At 39.8% G+C, this 22,878-nt stretch overlaps 1 protein-coding gene across 6 annotated transcripts in view; it reads left to right on the top strand.

Moving 5' to 3' along the window:
- Positions 1-22,878, top strand: part of LOC134205589 (sex determination protein fruitless) — a 692,280-nt gene that overhangs the window by 424,203 nt on the left and 245,199 nt on the right. Inside the window, exon 1 of one of the 6 annotated variants that reach the window (XM_062680965.1) lies at positions 12,490-12,746. The exons of 3 other annotated variants lie outside the window; for them this stretch is intronic. The gene's annotated coding sequence lies outside the window, so the exon portion shown is untranslated. Of the gene's footprint in view, positions 1-12,489; positions 12,747-13,592; positions 14,211-22,878 lie in introns of those variants that run through there. 2 more of the 6 variants (XM_062680966.1, XM_062680964.1) reach the window with 2 other exon arrangements.

Below are 22,878 nucleotides of genomic sequence, written 5' to 3'. Positions count from 1 at the left end.
TTTGATGTCCTGTTTGGGCAATTCGCCAAGGTACTCTGGAACATGTTTTTTTGTAAGAGGCCACATTTCTCAGTTCAAATCCTCCTTTTGAATGAATCCACCTAACTTCACATGCTACCGCTTTCGCCTCGTCGACAGACTCAAAACTATCTATGTATTCGTCAACACAGTGGCACTTACGAATCGCCGCCGATGCCCGTGGATACCGATCGGCGAATTCATCCGCATTGCGGCTCTTCACAAATTGTGCGGACGATGGAGAGCTTGTGGCTCCAAAGGTGAGGACGTCCATCATGAAAACACTGGGTTCATTTTTGGGATTACGGTCCCTTTCGATAACTCTTGCTTGGTGAAACATCTCTTTGATGTCACCGCTACCGGATACTGTTGGAAGCAAAACTGCACGGAAGGAAGTGGAACGAGTAGGTCAGATCCAGGTAGAAGCACGGAATCGAAACATACCGCATCGACTCTCAAGATACTCTAATTGTCGGAGAGCCATATGATAACTGTTGGGTAGTTCTATGAAGTCGGATCTCCACAGCAGGCCAGTCTTGAAGCAATTATCAATTCGACGCGTCGTTTCCTCCATAATTCGTCCTCGTTTCTTCCACAGACTCTAACATTCCCTGGGATCCAATTGGACAGTCTTCGGCGTTGAAGTTATCTTTTATCATGCGATCCAGTTTCTCCTCCGCTTCGCACTCGCACACATGGTAACTGTTTTCATCTGCATCCTTTGATTTGTCCAGGATTCCGTAGACGCAACATCTTAGGCAATTTTTCGCTGCTACGATGCCGCTGTTTCCTTCTTTGATTTTTTGCGGAATAGCCAGTTGCAATTTTTTTTTGCCGACTAACAGCTTTGGTGTGTACTCCGTACAGGCAGGCCCTTCAGATGGTGGTGATCTTCTTGTAGCTCGCCAAAGCGCAAGGTTTGTCACGGCAAATTTAGGCAGTCTACAGTGCGCACGTTCTTGAGTTGAAACCGTTTATTCCGACCCATTTCGGAGACTTCCAGTGAAACGATCTGCGACTCATCCTCTGTCCTCGTCATATTAGCGGTTCATTGGAGGCATAGTGGTCCTTCAACTTCCAGTTCTCGAACTAGACTTTGTTTTATCAATGTCGAAGAAGAACCTTTATCCAAGAAGGCGAACACGGTACGGTGACAGACTTGGACTTTCCGTGCAGCGTTACTGGAACGATTCGGAATAGGATTGATTGTCCGCAGTGAACGTGGTTTTCAGTTGACTAAACAAGCGATTTAAGCGTTACAGATTCTACCACCGTCCCCCATGAAGTCGCTGAAGGTACGCAAATTGGCTTCAGGCTCAAACATCAAATGGTGTACCCATTGTAGCTTGACGATGGCTGGTAGCTTCCTACCATCCTTGAAGAAGCGCCGGGTTCGACAGGTGTGCTTGTTGACCGCCCGCGATGAGATGTTGAGCCAGATTTCTTATCGAAATCCCAAAATCGATCAGTGACTCCAACTTCTCTGGTTTGGGGGCTGGCATATCACGCACTTTTTGTATCAACTTGTTGATGATGATTTCCGGGCGACCATACAGGGTCCGAAGAATCTCCATTACGTTCGATACTGACTCGGGCGATAGAAGATAGTACCGGAATACCTTCAGCGCATTGCCCTTCAGGCACCGCTGTAACCGTCGTGGAATTGTGGAAACTACTATAAAAAATAGGCCATCCCTCTGGATCGCCGGAAAACTCCGGCAAATCTAGGGGAATTACATGCCTAGCTGCCAATTGTTCCGGCGAGGGTCGATGTAGGTTGGGGTTTAATGCTGATCTTCCGCCAAGCCCGAAATTTCCTACATGGAGAGGAACCGGATGTTACCAGCGTTGATTACCAAACAAAACATTTGGGGAATTTCAGAAAGCGGACTGTCGTATCTTACACCTCCCTGAGCGTTTCCATATGCTCCATGTATTGTTGGGGTGGTATGTATGTTCGAACCACGATTTACATGTTGCGTAGCGGTAGAACGAGTGGAAGGGTTGCCCAAAGGAAAATTTTGTTCAGTTTCCCGAACTACGTTGAGTGCTGGGGGATTCGAGTGCGCGTACTTGATTCGCGTCTGCTCGTTCAACGTTGATTCGTCCAACGGTGGTTCCGTAGGTATATTCTGCGATGCAAAACGAATTCTTGGGCCTGGCCTAAGCATTCCTGCAGAAACATTTTCCTGAGCGTTCGCCGTTCTACGACGTCCCTGTTCCGGGCTTGTTCTTGTGTGTTTTGTTGCGGACTAGGGGATCAATAATAGGAACGCCACCTACTGCTCCCTCTCCCTGTTGCAGCAGCTGTATCCTGCACTTTCGTAACTGGGCTTCCAGGTCCATAATTTGTTCTGCTGATATGGGCTGTTGTTCAAACGGTGTCATCTGGGTTCGGAGAGACTGCAATATACAGTTGTCATCAATCGATATGTTGATGTCGCCACGGGCGACTGATGTAAGGGATCGGGGCCATCGCTTTCCCTTGTTCCCTGAACATTGATGCAGCTACTGTGAGGTAGCTGGCGGTGGAGTTGTGAAGATCCGATTGGCTATACAGGGGAAGCTAATCCGGTAGTGACGTGCTCTTCAACCCAAGCTTCAATTTGTTTCTCACGAGCCTCAATCTCGTTCACACGGCTTCTCACGCTCCGGTTGTCGCCTTCGTCTCCCACCAATGACTCCTCCAACTCGTACATTTCTCGCGAATGCTTCTTCTGCATCTCCAGCTGTCTTTTTTTTCAATTCCAACGACATCTTACTCCTGCTGCTCGGCCAAGCGTTTGCGATGCAAATCTGCTCGTTGGCTGGAAGTCGTTGACCTAATTGAAGCTGGCATCGGTAGTGGATGGCATCGCGGACAGATCTAATCTCGGCTTGAGATGGACTTACTCACGCAAGCACAGGTAAAATGCCACAAATTGTCACACTTGTCGAAAGCCACCAGATGATCATCTATTTCTTTATTGCCGCATGCGACATAAATCTCAGACGGATCGGTCGAGGAGGCATTGGAACCCTTAATGGACATGTTGTTAAATGTTACGAGAACAAAACTGAGCACTGTCTTGAAACCAAATTTTATTACAGCTTCAAGCTAAAATACAATTCAGTTCATTTAGTAGTTGGGAAGAGCGACTCAATATTGTATTACTTAAGGTACACCGGGGCAAGTTGAAATGCGGGGTAAGTTGAAACGGAAGCTGTAATTTAGATAGGAAATGACCTAATGATCTGATAATTTTTTTCAACAAACTACTCGCCTAAACTCACAATCTGACTGCCATTCCTGAAAAATTGCAGCTTTCAAATGCAATCCCTGTCATTGTTTATTTTTCGCCCTTTGCAAAAACCAAACCAACTATTTGACGTGCCCATAAAACAGGTCTCAAAACGAAGTTTGGAAGAGTTTTTCCATCAAATTTTCGCGGTAGGTAACCATTTAATGTTGAATAAGCATAATGATTATGAAAAATCTATGAAAGACCCGTTTTAATTTTTGTATTTTGGTTGTTTGATATTGCTCTGCATGTTCAACTCATCGGGGCAAATAGAAATGCGTGGTGCGGGGCAAGTTGAAACAACGATTCAAAACGTCACCCTCGCAATTAAAAGTATTTTTTCCAGAATTCAACATGATCCGTAAATATATACATTCGAAAAACATAAATTTATGGAAACATGCAAACTTCTGAAAATAAATTTAATAAATTTCCGCTAATTCCGTCATGAATGCAACCCTCCTACAATCTCCACTAGAATAAAAAGGGGTCATGTTTAAACTGCAGTTTTGATATTCTTAATCTACTGAGCACTGACTCTCACAAAAATAAAACATAGAGTACCGTCAACTGGGGGGAAGATGATCATTGAGGTGAAGATGATCATTTGATGTGTCAGTCAAAAGTGCCAAATTTTTTATTGAAACGGTAGTCAACAATATTCTCCGTTCAAGTAATGTTACCGCTAGGTAGAAATCCGAGTTTTTCGATTATAATCATGAAAATGTATTTTGTAGAAGAAAGAGAGAGATAGTCATAAATGACGCTATTTTCGTTTCAAATATTTACTTCGTAGACTTCTTTACGTAGTAAATTCAACATTCATACAAATAACCTAGTGTATTTTGACTACTAGGTCATAATTATTTTAGTAGAGCTGTCTTGATCAACTTCACCCCAAACCAGATTACTCAAAAAATGTGTGATAATTTAATTTATTTTAATAAATGCGAATGCATTTCAGAAAACTAAAGTTGTTGATTATTGCAACGTATAGCAGTACATGTTTTGAAAATATTTGTTTCGATTTACAATGTAAACACACATTGTTATTGCATGTTTTGTCTTAAAAATGATCATCTTCCCCCCAGTTGACGGTATGTAAACATTTCGTTAACTCCACCTTTCACTACCCCAGTTGCTTATTTCGATGCCAATCGAAGAGTTTATGAGAGATATGATGGCTGGTTAATGAATGTGCATTTATAAGAAGCCACAATAGAATTAATCATGTGCACAATATACAAGTGATCCAAATAATTAGCCATCATGAATAGTAATCCGAGTGGTCACCAGTAGGAGGAAATCAATTTGATAAATTTTCAGCGTATTGCGTTCCCCAGAATTTGGTCCCTGAAAATACGCTTGCGACTTTGTTGTATTTGTTGTAATTTGTCCCATGTCATTTTCGCCGACTTGAGTAATTTGTCGTTGTATTTATCAGACTTGTTTTTATGGAGAAATACAAAAAAATCCAACAAATTAAAAAAAAAATGGTATGTTTCCAAAAAATTGACATAATATTTTTTATCTGTATTTATTGCTGTGGGACAGTTAAATGGAACATATTTGAGTTTTTTTTTTGTGTAAAAGAGTACCTATCAAAATCTGGAATCTGATTTTTATGGGAGTAAATATCAAGATGAGACAACAAAAGTGGGATTTGTTTTCAAATTTCTAGAACAAAGCCTACTATTTTATCAGTTTTTCTTAAACAGGAGACAATTTTAAGCTAATTTCTGAAAGAAAATCAAAAACGTCAAAAACTTACATGGGACTCTTATGCGAATCCTGGCAGTATTATAGTCACCTTTACAACCTCGTGCTTCTTGAGTCTCACTGAGTACATACATTTTGTTATTAATACGGCAAAATTAGCTTACGTCTGAATATAACGCAGTGTTTCAACTTGCCCCGATTCGCGGGGCAAGTTGAAACGATGCATATAAAAAAATAATTTAAATATAAAAAATATTTATAAAAAAAGTTTGTTAAGGTTGCTTATTTTTTATGTATAATATTTGGCCCGAACTAGCAAACACCGCAAACGGATTCAAAATATATCAAAGGGTGATTTTTTTACAGCACTTCGAATTTCAACTTTGAAAAAACCGTTTCAACTTGCCCCGGTGTACCTTACATTTAACAGTGCATAACTTTGAAACTTTTTTAACATAACTTCTATGCTGCTTAGGATATTTCTACGACTGTTGAGATAGTTATGGAAACATAATTAGGCTTGAACAATTTATGGAACATAATTTGTAACCTACCAGATAATACCTGATAATACGAATAGTTTTCCTACTGCTATGGTCTCTTTTGAGATTTTAACGGAGAAACTTGAACGTTCCCGAAGAACAAATAACATTAGCACGTATGTTTTGTAAATTTTGATAGGAATTACTTACGAATTTATGCATAAACTAACTTATTAGTAATCGACACTAGAGGGAGCCGGTAAGGCAGTTGTGGCAACACTGATCTTATGGGCGGAACCCTGCCTGCTGCCTGTATCCTCGTCAGATATTTGTTTTTGAAAAATAACTATTTTTGAACATGTTCGAGACATTATTTGGAATAAAATATTTTTTTATAATTAAAAAATCAACTGGTCATAGTTACTATGTCTGAAACTCGATTCGTGCATATGCACAACATGTGACAGGTTTAGCTCGACTAATGTATTGGAGGGTAACCACTTCCTTCGGTGCGGTTTCATCCCACGAAACCAGTAGTTACTGAACATATTATGCCATTTAAAACACGATTTCATACCGAAAAAGCTGACGATCACGTTTTTCGGGATTTTAACCACTGTGCGTCGGCAAGTCGTGTCTATTTTTCCTGTATCTGATTTAGGATAACTTTGCACAGAACTGTAAAAATGCACAGTAACATAACTTTCATCTATTCAGTTACTGAGTAAAATTGTATTGCCGTCTTTTTTCTCAATGAAATTCTACTTAATTTCCGTCAACAGCAGGACTTTCTCATAATTAGGAGTAATTCTGCTTTTGACGAAAATTGAGTAAAATTTCGGTGGGAAGAAAAGAGATGGCAATACAATTTTACTCAGTCACTGAGTAGGTGAAAGTTAGCGTGCCCCGCTTCTATAATCTCCTACAATGATAAAGTTTCGGAGCTGACACGGGTAATGCGTCGCACCCTTGACGACTAATTCCGAGGTGTTGAAAGTTGATCGGGCGCCGAAACTTGCAGAAGTTGTTAGAAGTGCTTGATCCAACGTTTCAGCTGGTCAGTTAGGTCAGTTCCATTTATTTTGCTCCGCTCAGGCATCGTAAGGAGGCGAAATTGCCAGTTGTTGCAGCTTTCTCCAATTCGTCGGCCACGAAATCCATCCATGCTCGCTTGTCCCGTCTGCATCAGCGTTTTATTTCCTTATTTGGAGCCGAATACCGTTGACGGGACTCGTACTTGGCTACTCTTGTTCTTGCTCGCTCTATCGCGGCCGTTGCTTCTCCACGCTACTCAATTTTCCGCCAGGTTGCATATGTAATGCACTTCAACGCTGCCACCTTTCGGAGCATTCGCTGCCCGAGTTCCAAGCTCTTCAACGAACGATCGCTTCACAGCTGGACCCGCTAGTCGGCGTGTGTTGAACCGCCGTCCGAGTCTCTCCTCTTGCCACTGAATCCGAGCAATGCGTTATCGGATCTCGCCAATCAGAAAGTGATGGTCAGACGTGATGTCAGCACTGCATTTATTCCGGACATCAAGAAGGCTTCGGCTTCATTTTCGGCAGATGCTGATGAATTTCGCCATTAATCTCCCCAGGGAACCCCTCACAAGTTTTTGCCCGGAGTATCCTCCCGATTTTTTCAGCTTTTTCTCCCAGTAGCTTATCTAGTAGTCTTATTCCCGCAGAAATTGCTTCAAGAATCGTTCAAGAATCCCATCCGGCAATGTATTCTGAAATTCTTCCAGAAATTAATCAGAGTATTCTCGAGAAAATTCCAAAAACGGCCTCAGACAATTCTTTTTCCAGAATGAATAAAATAAGGGAATATTTGTGGGAATATCCGAAGGAGTTCTTCAAGGATCTTGAAGAAATTCTGGGATAAATTCGTGAATGCGTTTCTGGTTTAAATCGCTGACGACTTTTTGGATAAATTCTTGAATTAATTTCGGGTGGGTTTTTCAATAGATTTCCAAGATAAATTTTCTAAGAAATTACTAAAAGAGTTTCAGAAGAAATTTAACCTTCCTAACGTGTTTGGGCCAATATGACCCGAATCGCACTTCCAATCTGCAACAACTTTTTATCGCAATAGAAGACTAATGTGAACGTCTGTAACTTCTTGATTTCCCCTATTTTGGGGAAAACTAAGTTCCTGAACGTTGACCTACATTGTACGACGTTCCTGAAGAATTCCAAAACAAAAACTCACACTAACGGTGTTCGAGTCATATTGACTCGGATTTGACTTAACAATATCTCAGGAATTTCCCAGCCAACATGTTGAAATACCATTTAATAATCATCAGCTCATAAATTTTCCGAAACTGACCACAAATTGATGATTGGCCACACCTACATCCTGTAATCGTCGGAGGAAGGATCATCAGTTGGCCACTTTTAAATGGACAAAAATTGCACACGAGTATCGTGCATGAACGATTTTTTTTGCTGTTTTTTCTCAAGAATGTTCCCAATACTATTTCAGAGATGACGAATCATGAATTCAGACAATATTTCTACAGGTGTTCTAGGTTCTCCAAACCATTCTGGAGTTCAGACCATTGTTTAACTAGGTCAATTACGCTCGGTACAAAACCAATAGCAACCCATGGTGCCCATACAGACCCTTAGAGGCCATATGCATGATTTACGATCTAGCAGGCCTGCCCAACCTTTTCAAGCAACGGGCCGATTTTCAGATCGGCCACTTCGTGTGGGACAGACAATATTCGGTAGTTTTTTTATACATTTTCAAAATAACCAAAATAAAATACATTTTTTCCCCAAATGGCATTAAGTTTTACAGAATGGCTAAAATTATTTAAAAGAAAAACTAAACATGAATTAAATCTTGTTTGAACGCGTTTGAACAATCTTTTTTGTTTGCTTATTTTCTTTTTCTCTTTATGTGGAATTGTTGATTGCACAATCGTTGATCGAATTTCACAAGCAAGAAAATGAAGATCAACAATTAATTTTTACTACTATCATTCTTGATAAGAATTGTTCACACAGATATGTACTTCTGGAGAGAGAAAATGTCTTACGAAAGATGTGTCTTTCTGAATTTTATATTTGAGAACGTTGCTGCATTGGAGGTCAATTATCTCCGCTTCGACTGTTTTCTAGCGGAATTTGAGAAATGTATCAGTTTTCGACAATCGATTATGCCAAATTGTTTCAATTCTGTTTTCTCCTAGTTTGCATGTTGGATAACAAAAGTTCGATGTGTTGATCCTTGTTTTGCAACTTTATGTTCATGTCATTGAGATGATTGGTGACATCTACCTTCTATAAAGGCCAAGCAACTCACCCATTCAGGACCATGCAGCTTGGGTATTGGATTTGCTTTATCTTGTAAAAATGGTGTAATTTCCTTTCGAAAGAATAAAATCTTTCAAGCAAGGTACCATTGGTTAACCAACGAACATCCCAATAACACAGCAAATCAGCAAATCACTTCCATTTCCGTCAACATAATTTGAAATTAGTTTCCTCGCATAAAAAAATGTTCATTTTAATAACGAGCGTCGCTACATCATGAATATTGGTAGTTTTTGCACATATGTAGATTTCTTTTGGTAAAAAATGCAATGTGCAAAGACATATCACAAATACACTTCTGTGGCTTATTAACAATTGTATAACAAATAAGCAAATTGCTTTAATTTTCAAGTATCACAACACCCGTCATCGCGGGGAACTCCATCCGTTTTTAGGCCTTAAGTTTTCAAAGAAGAGTTGAAGCTCCTTCATACGGGTTTTAACAGCTTTCCTGAGGTCTATACCTGGAGTAGTCGTTTCTTTTATTGAGATCAAAGCTGTTAATTTCTCTGTAATCTGAAGATGATCCTCTGTCTTGGAAAGGTTTCATCAGTATTGTCAAAATCTCATTAACAGCAAAACTGGCCCGTACTGCATGCTGGCCCAGATTTAATAGTAATAACCTACAGCATCTATTATTAAACAATAAAAAGGAGCTTTTCGAGTCAGGTAGAAAAGCTTTCAGGCCGCATATGAGGTATTCTTTCTTATACGCTGCGGGCCACACAAAAAATTAAGCCAACGGTCGCATCCGGCCCGCAGGCCGTACGTTGGGCAGCCCTGAATCTAGATAAATCCAAACCAGATGTTTTAAATTCTCCAAATCATTCAGGAGTTCAAACCAATTGTAGACAAATTCGTCAATTGGGCTCATTATAAATCCAATAGCAACCCATGGTGCCTGTTGGGGAACAAAGTTTCACTTCGACAGCGCCATAGCTTGCTTCTCCAACACTCGACGATATGTGTGACCTTGAGCTAGGTCGATACGGTTCAAACAAACTATCCCAATTGCGGCTCGAACAGGGATACTAGTCCAATTTCGGGATACTTCCCTTTCCCACGGAGTATTTCTTCCGTTAAATCGAACACGAATCACATTTTCCCTGATCACAAACACGAAACTTGCTGCTTTATTACATTTATTTTCACTTACAGACTAACATTGAGTAACTAAAGCTAACACATTAAAATTTTAACCGCGTGGACTCCGTTGCCCATGTATGTATATTGCAGACCGGTCAAAAGGTAACTAATTCTGTCTCTTCCGATGTCCCGATCAAAACCCGGATCGCTCTATGCGATGATTTAATCCGTCGGTCCTGCGAGTAGTCCTCTCGTTTCCCGTATTCACCACTGTCCAAGATATACAGATGACGTCACTACTTGCAGGAGACAGGAGAGATAATCAACTCCTGTGCTCAACAGCCCTGACCAACAACTTATTGCTCCACATCATCGTTCACTGCTACCGATGCGTCGGCGCCTTGTTATATCTTTACTGATTCAGAGCGATCGCCGATCGCTATGAGGGAACAATAGCATAGACCAGACGATGGTTGATGCAACCTTACTGCTATATTAACTGCAGACTCGAGTGTGGAAACAGGGTTGTAATAGCTAGGGTGTGATATCACTCCTAGACAGTGCCCATACAGGCTTTCTGAGACCGTGCGCATGATTTACGATCTAGATATGTTCAAAGAGAATGATCTAAATTCTCCAAATCATTATGGAGTTCAGACCAATTGGTTAACCAAGGTAACTGGCCTCGATACAAAGCCAATAGCAACCCATTGTGTCCATACAATCCCTCAGAGGCCATGTGCATGACTTAATATTTCGATATATCCAAACCGAATATTCTAAGTTATCCAAATCATTCTGGTCTACAAAGTTGGTCTACAAAGTCAATTGTTCTTAGTTCTACAAATCTTTGCAGATAAGACCAATTAGTCTACCATGCCAATAACCAATAGGTACAAAATCGATAGCAAACTATAATGTCCGTTTAGGGCTATGAAGACCTTATGCATATGAACAAAAAATGTTTATTCCACTTAACATCATATCCCAGGTACTCGCTCACATGGAAATTGGAGACAATATTTTCATTATGTTAACTGTATACATTGTATTATTCACACGTGTTTTTAACAACAGCAATTTTCAATACTGATCGCGATATTCTCATGAATAGATAACCCTGCCGCTCTTCGTAAAAAATCACTCAAATAAAGAAATTAAAAAATAACCCTTCCTCAGGGAAGCTCAACCATCTATTTATTGTTTTTGTTATTAAATTTTTATAAGTTAAAATGTTATACCATTACATATCAATTATTTGTTATCTTTACTCTTTATCATACATATTACTGATACTCATTATATAATTGAGATTGAATCAATTGTATCGTGCTAATTTATTATCTCCTTCGTCTGTGAAAGCTGTTTCGGTTCGGAACGATTACTTGAATAGACTATTATAATATAAAAACATTTGTAAGTACGTGGCCAGGCGTGTGTAGAAAATCGGGTCCATCTAATTGTAGATTTTGGCAGAATGTACAACGACCGTGAATATGTTTATCTTTGCAATTCGATCTACGATTTGTGCAAGATGAACCCTTTCTATGCTATGCTAAAATATGGAATTATTTTCAAAGGAAATTGAAACAGAATTATGGAAAAAATGCCCTAAAATTTCCCTTGAAATCCTGAAATAATTTCAGACCGAAAAAGCAAATGAATACTAGTAAAAATATCCGAAGGTGTTCGAGGAGAAGTTCTTAAAATTCCTGAATAACAATTCCCACATTTTCTTGAAGAAAGTTGTGCAAGTCGAGTCAAGTACGAGACACTGAAGACGGCCTCACAGTTGAGGTCGGAATACATATCTGTAAAGATAACAAAACGTAGTGGAATTAAATTCCAAACTCGTCGTAGACAGTTGAAGACATTCCACAGAAAGAGCTTAAATATTTTTTCGGAATATCGCTTATGCCCAGTTCTTATACAGGTTTTGGGAGGTTGTTATACAGAATTGTTAGAAAATCAAACGGTCGCTGGCTAGGTGTAGATCATGCTAATACAAAATACAATCGATATTCAAGCCGTAGGACTTAAGCTAAAGAAATAGTCGAAATGGGAGTTTTCAAAATATTTTCCCTTTTAGTTCCGAGCACATTACCATTCAGTAACCAAATTACAAGAAAGGAAACAAATCGGCAAACTTTTCTGCACTGGCACAGCAGCCGCCCAGCGGTGAAGGTTTTGCACATATTTTAATGATTATTTTATTGAGCATAAGCAAACCGGTGTGTGGGGTGCGAGAGCACATCGCGAGAAGGCGAAGCACACACACGTTATGGTGCGCGGTTTGATGGTGCGATCGACTCACCGATGATGCCGAGTGAGAGAGTGAGAACGCACGCCTCGCGCCTTCCGTCGGAAAACCGCGCGCGTCTCACCGGCCAGCGTGCACCAAGGCAAGGGAGAGAGCGTGAAATCTGCTTTGATCATCAATCGAAAGGAGGCACGGCCGGCGGCATGCTAACCTTCAACAGCCGCAGAAAACTCCGCAAGATCTGCGCGCTCCAGACCAGACCAAGGCGCACTGGGGCCTAATCTGACTGCGCACAGGAACTGACCGAATCAGTCCCGAGCAGAACGTCCGCGGGCCCGGCACGGGAGTAGCAGTCCGAGGGAACCAGTTCAGTACCGTACCACTCTAATCAGATTGAGCCAGGCGAAAAACGAAATTTGAACCTTCCGTCGGTTGTAGTGCGAAATTTTTGTTTACTCGCGCAGAATATTGAATGCTTGAAGCCGCGAAGTGTTCTAATTCGGTTCGGGCGAACGGTTGCGTGACGTGCAAGGTTTCGTGTTTGCCAAATTACTGCTGAAAGGGAACGAGACTAGTGAGTGTATTTGTGTCAACTCAATTGAAAGGGAGCCGCGTTGATTAGCGAGGTTGGAGGGATAAGTGACGGATGATTAGTACATGGACACTGGCAGTGGTGGTATTTTTGCGCTTGGGTGAGAGAGCGCGCGAGCGAACTACATTGGCGGACATCGCTGACTCAAGGTTGAAGTTCGTGAACTGTTGAAGAACAATGTTGCGAATTGGGTGGCGGAATTGTAAACAATGTTAAGTGCGCGATCACGTGTGTGCTTGCGTACTTGGCAGTGTTGTTTGCGCAGAAAGACAATCCATGCACGGACACATGTGCACGTTTAGCGGAGAGCTGAGCTTGTGGTGGAAGCGACCGAAGTTTGCAAATTTTGGCATTCGTCTATCTCGTTTGTTTCATCCTTTTCTGTCTCGTTTTGTCGCTTGTATTTCGGGCGACTAATCTTAACTCTTGTCATGAAGGAGCCACAAAAAAAATCAGCAAAGTGGAGGTTTCTCATCTTTTCCTTATCTTATTCTTCGCGACATCGAGGGCGCAGCACTCTCCAGGTCCCGCGCCGAACGGTGGAGCAAGCAGGAAGGGACGATATGCGATTTTGGTCTTAGATATGTGTACATTACACAATACTCGGAGCACACGAGCAGCAGTAAAAAATCGACCAAAAACTTGTGTCTAGCTCCTGCGCGCGGCGCGGCGACGGTGCGACCTCTCCTCTTTATGCGATCGAGTCTCGTTTTTTTGGTGTGCGAAATATCTCGCGGAATCAACGGGGTTGGACCCCGTCTAGTGTGCAAAATCGACACTCTCACTTGATCACTCTCGAACAGTTTTAGTTTGCGTTGCGCGTCTCGCAGATCGTCGTTTAGTGTGCTCCCTTAGTGCTTCTCTGCCCAAGCAGCGGGGAGCCCTTTCAAACATTTCCTTCTGATAAATGTAGTGATCTATAGTGTTGTAACTTCGGTACAAGGCAGCTTATGCCAAGAAATCAACTACCTCAGGGACCTAGCATCTAAGTGAAAAAAATAAAACATTTCGTAATCAACGTACAAGTGCGTGCAAGTGAACTCTATCTACCTCTGATCGATATATGTACTAGTTAGAACGCAGTGAATCTCTCAGGGTGTGCCGTGAACATTATGAGACTATGAAGAATCTGAATACTTCGTTCCACATGGGACGTCATTCTGCCGCAGCGAACCAAATCCGGCCCAGTGACAAGTGTTAGTAGGTACAGCTCTACCCTTCATGTTGCGAAAAACCTTCTATGGCATGGCAAGGTGGCGATCGTTTGGGGCCTAAGTTACGTTCGCTAATCTCCTTCTTCTGCTTCCTCTTTGCCTCCCTGTGCCCCTGTTCCGTGCGGTTGAGTTTGCCGAAAGTTGCTCCTACAGGGCTAGTGAAGGACATTGAGTGCCGGAAAATATATTTTAGTGACTTTCAGTTATAGCAAAAACTACACAAACTTTGAAGGTAAAAGCTTTTGTTTAATTTCTAAAATATGTTGAATACAAATTTACATGGAAAATAGGAAAGTAATATCTTTTAGTCGTTATCCATAGATTATTGGTGTTATATCTTAAATTTCCACTTGAAATGGGCCATCATTTTTGCGCTGTCATAAAAGCTCTAATTTGGAAATAAAATAAAGAGATTCACTACAATAATTATTCCCGTTGAATCATGGAATGCATATGGAAGCAGCATATTTGTGTATGTTCTATGCATAATAAATCTGGTGTCGGGATGGATGTAAACTGGCTAAACCTTAAACATACATCCAGAAATGCCAATAAAACTGATCCATTACCAGCCCTGTAACTCCTGACTTACTTGGATTGGGCATGGGCACTCTGCGGAATAGCAGTTTGCTCGCGAAAAAATATAATAAAAAAGCGAAAACAAGTTTTCGCCTCTCGCACTACTCGAACCTAACGGATTTTTGCGCTTTTACAACCCCGCACTGTGAAAAGGCAAAAAAATCGTAGGGGCAGTAGCGCAACAACAACAAAAAATACGACAACACTCTGGACCCGCCGAAGCCTGATGGTCAGGCTCTTTCCACGTCGGATCTGGCAGATGCGATCCGAGGCCGTGCCGTGCCATGGCGGCACGAAGGAGCCGTGGAGAAGTTTATTTTATCTTTATCGTCCAATTTTTACCTATTCGCCCTTCTTTGGACCATCAACCTTTCCCTTTTTCCTTCGCGTCCGCTTCTCTCGCGCGGATCCGATGGGCTATCGAAATAAGTGGAAATTTAAAAGCGCAAAACCAAAGCAATTTATGCACATACATACACACACATACATACACGCATGTAGGTACACATAGCGCGCACGGGAAGCGGGGAGCATTCCTTTCGCGAACGAAAACGCAACAACAAACAGCAAGTGCCAGCAGGTTCGCGGCAGGTTAGTCGCAGTCAGGAAGAAGAGGAAATCGCAAAAAAAAATCGCGAGTACACGGGAGGAGAGATTGGCTCATGTGATGGGTTAGGACGGGATGGGGATGATGATGATGGTCGGGATAAGCAAACGAGCCGGGAGAAGATAGATCTTACAGCGCTGCGGCGGGCGTGCGGTTTGGGTTTGACCCACTAAACACGAGAGATGTGTAGCGCGTGTTAGTAAGCGCGGCAAGGATCAGGAGGAGCAGCAGCAGCCAGCCGCTGGCTGCCGCGCCGCCGGTGCGCGATGAAGAGCAACGGTCATCAACAAACCGCCTCATCTTCTACCGTTTCGTAGGGAAAAAACGGGCGCGTAGAAAAGTGTTCTGCTGAAATAGGATTTGCAACCGTCGACTTCGAGAAGTGTATTATCTCCGCGCGCGCGCTGCGCTTTAGGAACGTCATCGTTTGCTTGCGTCCGTTCGCTGCAAAAAAAAAACGCTAAAGTGTGACAAGTGTGAATGCTTGTGCGAGAACAATAACAAAAATAGCCACAACCATAACGGACTGAAATGCAACGAGCGGTGGCCAATCGTAAGAAAACTGGACAGTAATTGTTGATAAGAAGAAATTGGACTGAATCGTTTTTATGTGCGGGGTGAAGTGATTGTCAACAGCGGATGAGGTAATGTTTTTTTTTTGAAAGCGTATTTGTTGGGGATCGGAGGCTGGTATATATGGACTTTAGTCTCTCGTGTTCAGTATTGGTCCAAATACAAGTCACATTTCGAACAGTTAGGGACGCAGTTACATAACGTATTTTTTTTTATATAAAAATGTGCTCTCACTTTAGTCCTGATTATTTTTGTTTTCATTTCGAATGCGATGATTATATTTCGGACTTCACAATTAGCAACATAGATAAGTTTCAGTGCTGATATTTCCCTTTGATCTTTTATAATGACTTTCAATTTGTGATTAATTTCATGGTTACATTGAAAATCCTATATTCAACGAGTAAATGCGAGTCAATCAAGCATTAAAATTGTCGGTGCCAGATGACCATTTTTAGTGTAATATTGAACTATACTAAATAATTTTGAACAATATTATATTTTTCCATTTCTGTGGTAGAATTGCTTTATACATACATTGTGGAGGCTCTGCTGGTATATGTATAGAGAAATTCACATAACACTTTTCCCTAACAAGTCGTTGTATACCCAACACAATTTCCTTGTTTTTTGGTTAAATTACGACTAACAATATATTTTATAACTTTTTGGCTACCGGACCAATACAAGTGGAACGATCTTAAAATTGAAACTACAAAGAATTAGTTTTAAAAACAGCATTACAAAGTCCATGTTTAAACATGGGATCACTACGATAGATATATTTAAATTTGAATATTTGAAAAATTCAAAAAAGCTTAATCTAGACCAACATTTGAAAAGGGAGTAACAGCCAAAATGTATTCTTTCTGATCCTTTGTCCACATATATAGCTATATATGTAGACGAAGAATCAGAAGGAATAAATTTTGGCTGTTACGCCCTATTCAAATGTTGGTCTAGTAATCACAGGGATGTCTAACGAAATAAAAATACTGAATCCAACTTCAACATCCCTTGCGTCCTGTTATACAATAATTCGCCATAATCAGAACGTTATCGTTTTTCTGACAACAAGTCACTTAAAAGGTTATCGGCTTCGTCCGTTCTGTAACCGACGGTAACGACAGATGGCTAAAATTTAATCGGCAAGAAGATTATGCAATGCTTCTGACGGTTTATTCTTACAAAGTTTCCTATGTATCGCCCTTTTCCTAGGCGCAACGGTTTTTTTCTCGGTGTTTCATAATTCATACAGAAATCACAATACAAATTTTATGAAATTTGGCCACAATGTTCTTTGATATACATGTTTAGGCCAAATTTGAACTTAATCAGTCATAAAAAAATCCCTCTGGCAATAATAGAACAAAACCTGCCAAAGCCGTCATTCCCCCTATGTGTACTTTTATTTATTTGTTTACAAGAAGACCCGACGAACCAAGTCTAGCCTAAAATCGATTATTTATCTGATTTTTTTTTGCTTTAGCAATTTACAGACCCCATTCAATTTTGGAAACAAAGGCCATTCGATTTGGCAACAAATCCATTCCATTTTGGCCACAAATTTTTCATTTTTTTTTTAAATTCGCATAAAAACCGCGTAAAAAATGTCTAGGATAAACGTACAGATTTCAAAATTCACGTACAAAAAAAAGATTAAACCTCGAAACCAACGTAAAAAAGGGAGAAACAGATTTCAAAACCCGCATAAAAAATCGTCATAGTGTGTCTAGTGGCACAATAAGTGAAGAAATGTGAAGTATCATGAGAACGAGAACACAAAAACCATTCTCAACAAAGAAAGTGGTCGAAGCCCATTAAAAAGTTTGAGATGTTATAATATAAGTGTTGCTTTGAATGCTATCTATGTCGTTTTGAATTTTTGGCGTAGAATTACGTCCTTCGGTGAAACAGGGGGGTCATTCCAAAGTTTCGAATTGGGACCGTCACGGAAAGAGGTCAGGAAGTATGAGCCAATAACTCAATAGTTTTCAACGGATTCCGAAGATTTTGGTATGAATCGATCAGTAACCTCTCTTAGATTTTATACAACTATTGTAAACAATTGATTCAATGCTATTGAAAAATTCAATTTCGCCAACCTTAGCCATCCGGCATGAACATGCATAAAATGTTGATGATCAGATTTCGTATCCACTATCGTACTATACCTAATTCTACGTTCAATTTGCGGTCGTATCTTTGATACAACCCTCTACTTTTTATAGATCGGCTTTTCTTAAGGTTTTTAATAGTTGATGACAACAGATGCTTCTCCGGAGGCATTAAAATTTGCCCAATTTAATCAGTGGATTGAACGGAATTAGTAACTTGGTAGGCAAGTATTTCCTGAAAATCAGATCATGCCTCAACGTCAAGCGCAGGGACAGACATTCTAATTTTCAGATTAATTACATTATTGATTATTCTTTTGGAATCTTCTGAAGAAGGTAATTTTTTTTTTCAAGTCTGCTTTACCACATATTGTTTAATCATTTGATTCTTTTCGAAATATTAACAATCATTCATCTTCCTGAATAATTCTAAATATTTCGAAATCATCCACTGTAAAAAAACGACGTCATGAAAATATAATTTACAAATCAACTGAACAAAATCGAGTTTAAGGCAGGAAAAAGGGGAAAATTTTGTCGGATTAAAAGCAAGATTTAACGTCCGTAGGTAATTTAAGGCTAGTTCACACATCAGAAGCTTGTCTGGAAATTTCGCTTTCATGTTTGTGGACGAGATTTATGGAATTCCGTTATAAAAATTAGAAATTCTGCCCGATTCAAAATACAATCCGGTAAAAATCTCTACGAGTCCGAGCTGTAAACCAAGGCTACTTTGACTATTGTTTGTTATTTCTATTGTTCAGAATTGGACAAGTTTTTGATATTTGTCAATAATAAAATCCTAAGAATAGATTAAAAAAACTATTCTTTCTTGTGAATGAGAGTGAAATATTTGTAGTTCAGTATTTTTCCACAACTAACTTAATACAATAGATGGTTATGGTGATGAATGATTCACTCTGAAATATTTTTAATTTCTTACACGGAAAATGAAAATTAGGCCCATAAATTTTGAAATTTCCACAATTTCCATTTCCAATTAGGGACACGGCAGGTATTTTCGTCTGTTCGTCATAGTCTCGAAAACCAATAAAAGAGACGTTTTTTTATAAACTTTATACGTACCAAATCGTAATCTCAGGAGAAACGTTCTGCTATAGTGGAGTTCTAGCAAATGTACGTTGCTTTCGTTGGTTTTAGCCCCTACGACGATGAACGGAAATACCTGCCGTGTCCCTATCACAAGGTTTTTGACATGTCCCGTTTTGCGAGCGCGTTTGTCTCGTTTTTTAACCGAAATGATCTAGTCAGCCTATGAATAAATCGTTTCTACACGGAACCGCGAAACAACTCACTTTACGGTTCCTTTCACTCAAATCCGCCCTTGCGTGGAAGAAGCCAAAAATAAGTAAAATGCGAGAAAATCCGGTGAGTACTTTGCCTTTACTCCCGTGTTGAATTTTCACCCGCTATGAAGTTTTACCAACTCAAATTTATGTTATTTTCACTCACTCGAGACTATGGTGAAAACAACTCAAATTTGGCTTCTTCCACGGAACAGCACACGTTGGGTCGATGCAGCTCTCTTTGTTTATAATAGCATTCATGAGAGGGAGTGAGAAAATTACCTAATATTGAGTTCAAAATTTGAACTTCGTACTCAAAGTTGAGTTCTTTAAACTTTTTTTTTTTTTAGGTTCTTTATTTTTTCTGTGTACAGAAGGGAGAGGGATCTCGAGCCACCATAGAAACATTTCTTGTCTTCAACAGCCTACACATGCCAAATTTGTTTGAAAGCCCCCTTCCCCATTTCAGAAGGGGTGGGGTCTTTAACCACCACAAAAATATGTCTGGCGTTTCAAAATCTCCACATGTCAAATTTGGTTCCATTTGCTTGATAAGTTTTCGAGTTAGATAGATATTTGTGTTTTGTATGTATGGGAGCCCCCGGTTCCATAGAAGCTAGAGATCTGGAACCATTAGAAGAGGTTTTCCCGGCCCCAAAATGAAAACAGCATACACATTTTCACGCTGATGGGTTCAGTAGTTTTCGCGTCCATAAGAGTCGGGCAGACAGACAGAAATTCATTTTTAAGTACTGGAATAGGTGCAGTGAGCCAATAGGCAGTAAGTCAGTCAAATAAGTCAATAGTCAAATAAGTATTGCACTATAATTCCTGGTATCCGGAAAAATTCAACATAAAGTTGTGGTTAATTCGTTCTATGCTGAAAACAAATGTAATAATGAACGGGAGATAGTTAAATTCTTGATAAAGAGTCAATATATGTAACCGAAACGTCAGATATAAACGTAAAACCCGCTTTTGAGCATAAAAAACTGAAAGCCATAACCTTAAATACCATTATTATACTCGATCTCTTCTAGAATGTATTATACAGAGACAGTTGAATATTTCATACAATGTGTTGAGTGAGCAGGGATGGTTGTCAGTAAAGTAAATGCACATACAATAAAATAAAACTAGCTTTAAAATTATCAAACATCGATTTTAATCGAAGATTATGCATAACTATTTGTAACTTTCGGATTAAAGTGAACTATTATTTAAAGCAAAAAAAGGAACTGACACGCACTATAATGATTCCTAACATTTTTCAACATTTTTTTTCATTTAGCGTAAATCATATTGAGAGATTTACAGCTCCAGTCTATTCGATACGCTGCCGCTGGGTTATACTTTAAGTGTGTAAATGAAATCAGTTTGTATTTATGTGGTCTGAAATATTTAATACATTTTTTTTGCATTTTTTATTGAATATCCATCATTATAGTTGATTCAAAATAAAACTCTTAAAAAGTCGCCAGAATTAATTGAGTATTTCATAATTATCCAGCTTTCCGCGAGCGATTATGGCCGCCAGCTTACCTGTGATGATTTGGCGTATGTGGAAGTAAACTGTACCCACCGTTCCTAGCATTTTGATCAATGTGGTGAATAAGAAGGCGTGAATCTATTGATTCAGCACCTTTTATTTATCACATTGGTCAGAATGCTTGGAACGGTGGGTGCAGTTGACCTCCACAAACGTCAAATCAGGGACTAACCCACAGGTAATTACCGCTCGCGGAAATCTGAATACAAAAAAATATAAACGTAACTATAGAACATAAAAAAAGTTTAAAGTATTCAAACACTGAAGTGACAAGCAATCGTTGGCCCGCAGAACACATCATTGGGCTGAAAGTCAACTGGCCCTAATTGCATTTTTATAAATTGGACGAAATGTACATACGGCCGAAAGTGTTGTTTGTCTAAACTGATTACTTTGCCGAAAAAGTCATTTTACCGAACAGGTCAAACATGTCGACCTTTTTGGCCATATGACCTGTTCAACAATGGCCATAGCCCTATGTAGTTCTCAGCCAAATGATATTTTCGACGAAACTATTTTCGACCTAATAACCGTTTCAGTCAAAAGTTGAATTCAGCCTGACGGAATTCGGCTAAATGACAATCAAACAAGTGGCAATGGAACAAATGGCCTTGCGAATAGGTTTAATTTGCAAAAGAGATGCTCTCTTTATTGGAGCTCTCTTTCGCTAATCTATAAGCTATTTTAAATATTTTTGCTTCATTTTTACCTCAGCTTGTTAGTTATCAGATCAAAGTCAATTAACAAATAAAACAAAATAAGAAGTCAATTGTCATTTAATACAAATTGGTATCGAAACATGTTTTCAATATGTATTCTTCAGTTATCATAATGATAGCAGCTTTACATCAAATTATGCAGTCAATTATCTAAAGTGTGTTATTTACGAAGAATGAAAGCAATATGCAAACAAAATATGCTGTAGATGCTCATAAGAATACACCCGATTCTGTTTTTACACGGATTTTTTTACACGGCCGTACATACAAATTTTTTGCAAAGTTGCTCCATCTTGCATGATTCGTCGAGAAATCATTAAACTTTTTTTACACGGATTTTCAAATTTTGAACTGAACGCATCCCCCGTGTAAAAAAAGAATCGGGTGTAATCTAATCAAATACCCACAATATGCTCTCATTTCTGCTAAGGTAACCGTTAATCCATACAAAACAAGATCAACTGGAGTTATCAATTTAAAGTTTTCAAACCTTGCAAACTATTGTCTTTAGGCTATTGTCTTTAGATATCTGCCTAGAAATCCAAATACTAAAGAGTATAGATTCGTAATTATCAAAAAAATAAGGAAGCAAAGAGAGACTCTCTTTTGCACATAGGACCTATTCTCAAAGCACTCTAGATTTGATAAAAAAAGTCGTTTAGTCGTATGGGTCATTTGGCTTAAAATACCAGAAAATGACAGCAAGGGCCAGTTGGCTGAAATGGACATATTTGCTACTGGAAATGTCGTTCGGCCGAACTGGTCCTTTGGCCGAAAAGGTCGTTTTGCAGAAAGAAACACTGTCGTAACTGATTAGAAAGGACCATTTGACTGAAAATGTGGACACGTGGATTCTTTTTCGCAAATTTCATATCAATTTGTCCATTTCGAAACATGTGCTGTGCATATGCACAGCCAAGATATTTAACAAAAAAATGGTTTTCGTACGGCCGAGTTGCCGAATAATATGCAATTAATTGTAATCAAGTGTCGGTCTTCCACCGTCATTAGTCGTCTGAGTACACGCGACCGCTTACGTAAGGCAATCAAACTCATCAAATGCTTTAGCCAAGCAAGCCTTTGGCACAGCAGAGTGCGATTGATTCGCATTCTATACCAGCCCGCCCAGCCCGTTGTTGGGGGGCATGGAGTGCGATCCTCTCGTTTAATAAACAATGTGCACTCGCTTGGCTGTGGATATACAACAGTAAAGCACATATGGAGATTGGACAAATCAAGCATCCGAAAGATATTCAATTTGCAAAAAAGAGAGCTAACCGCGGTGGAGGTTGGTACTCGGATTCTGATGGCTTTTCCGCAAACGTGACCTTTAAGTGGTCTTGTTGTGTAGGGGTTATCACGCCTATCTAGAGAGTAGGAGGTTGAGGGTTCGATTCCCTCCAAGACACGTGGATTCTTTTTCGCAAAATTTCATATCAATTATATGTC

This window comes from Armigeres subalbatus, chromosome 1, assembly GCF_024139115.2.
Source record: "Armigeres subalbatus isolate Guangzhou_Male chromosome 1, GZ_Asu_2, whole genome shotgun sequence".
NCBI classification, from domain to species: domain Eukaryota; kingdom Metazoa; phylum Arthropoda; class Insecta; order Diptera; family Culicidae; genus Armigeres; species Armigeres subalbatus.
The sequence above is the reverse complement of the archived record's forward strand: the minus strand, read 5'-3'. Positions and strand labels throughout refer to the sequence as shown.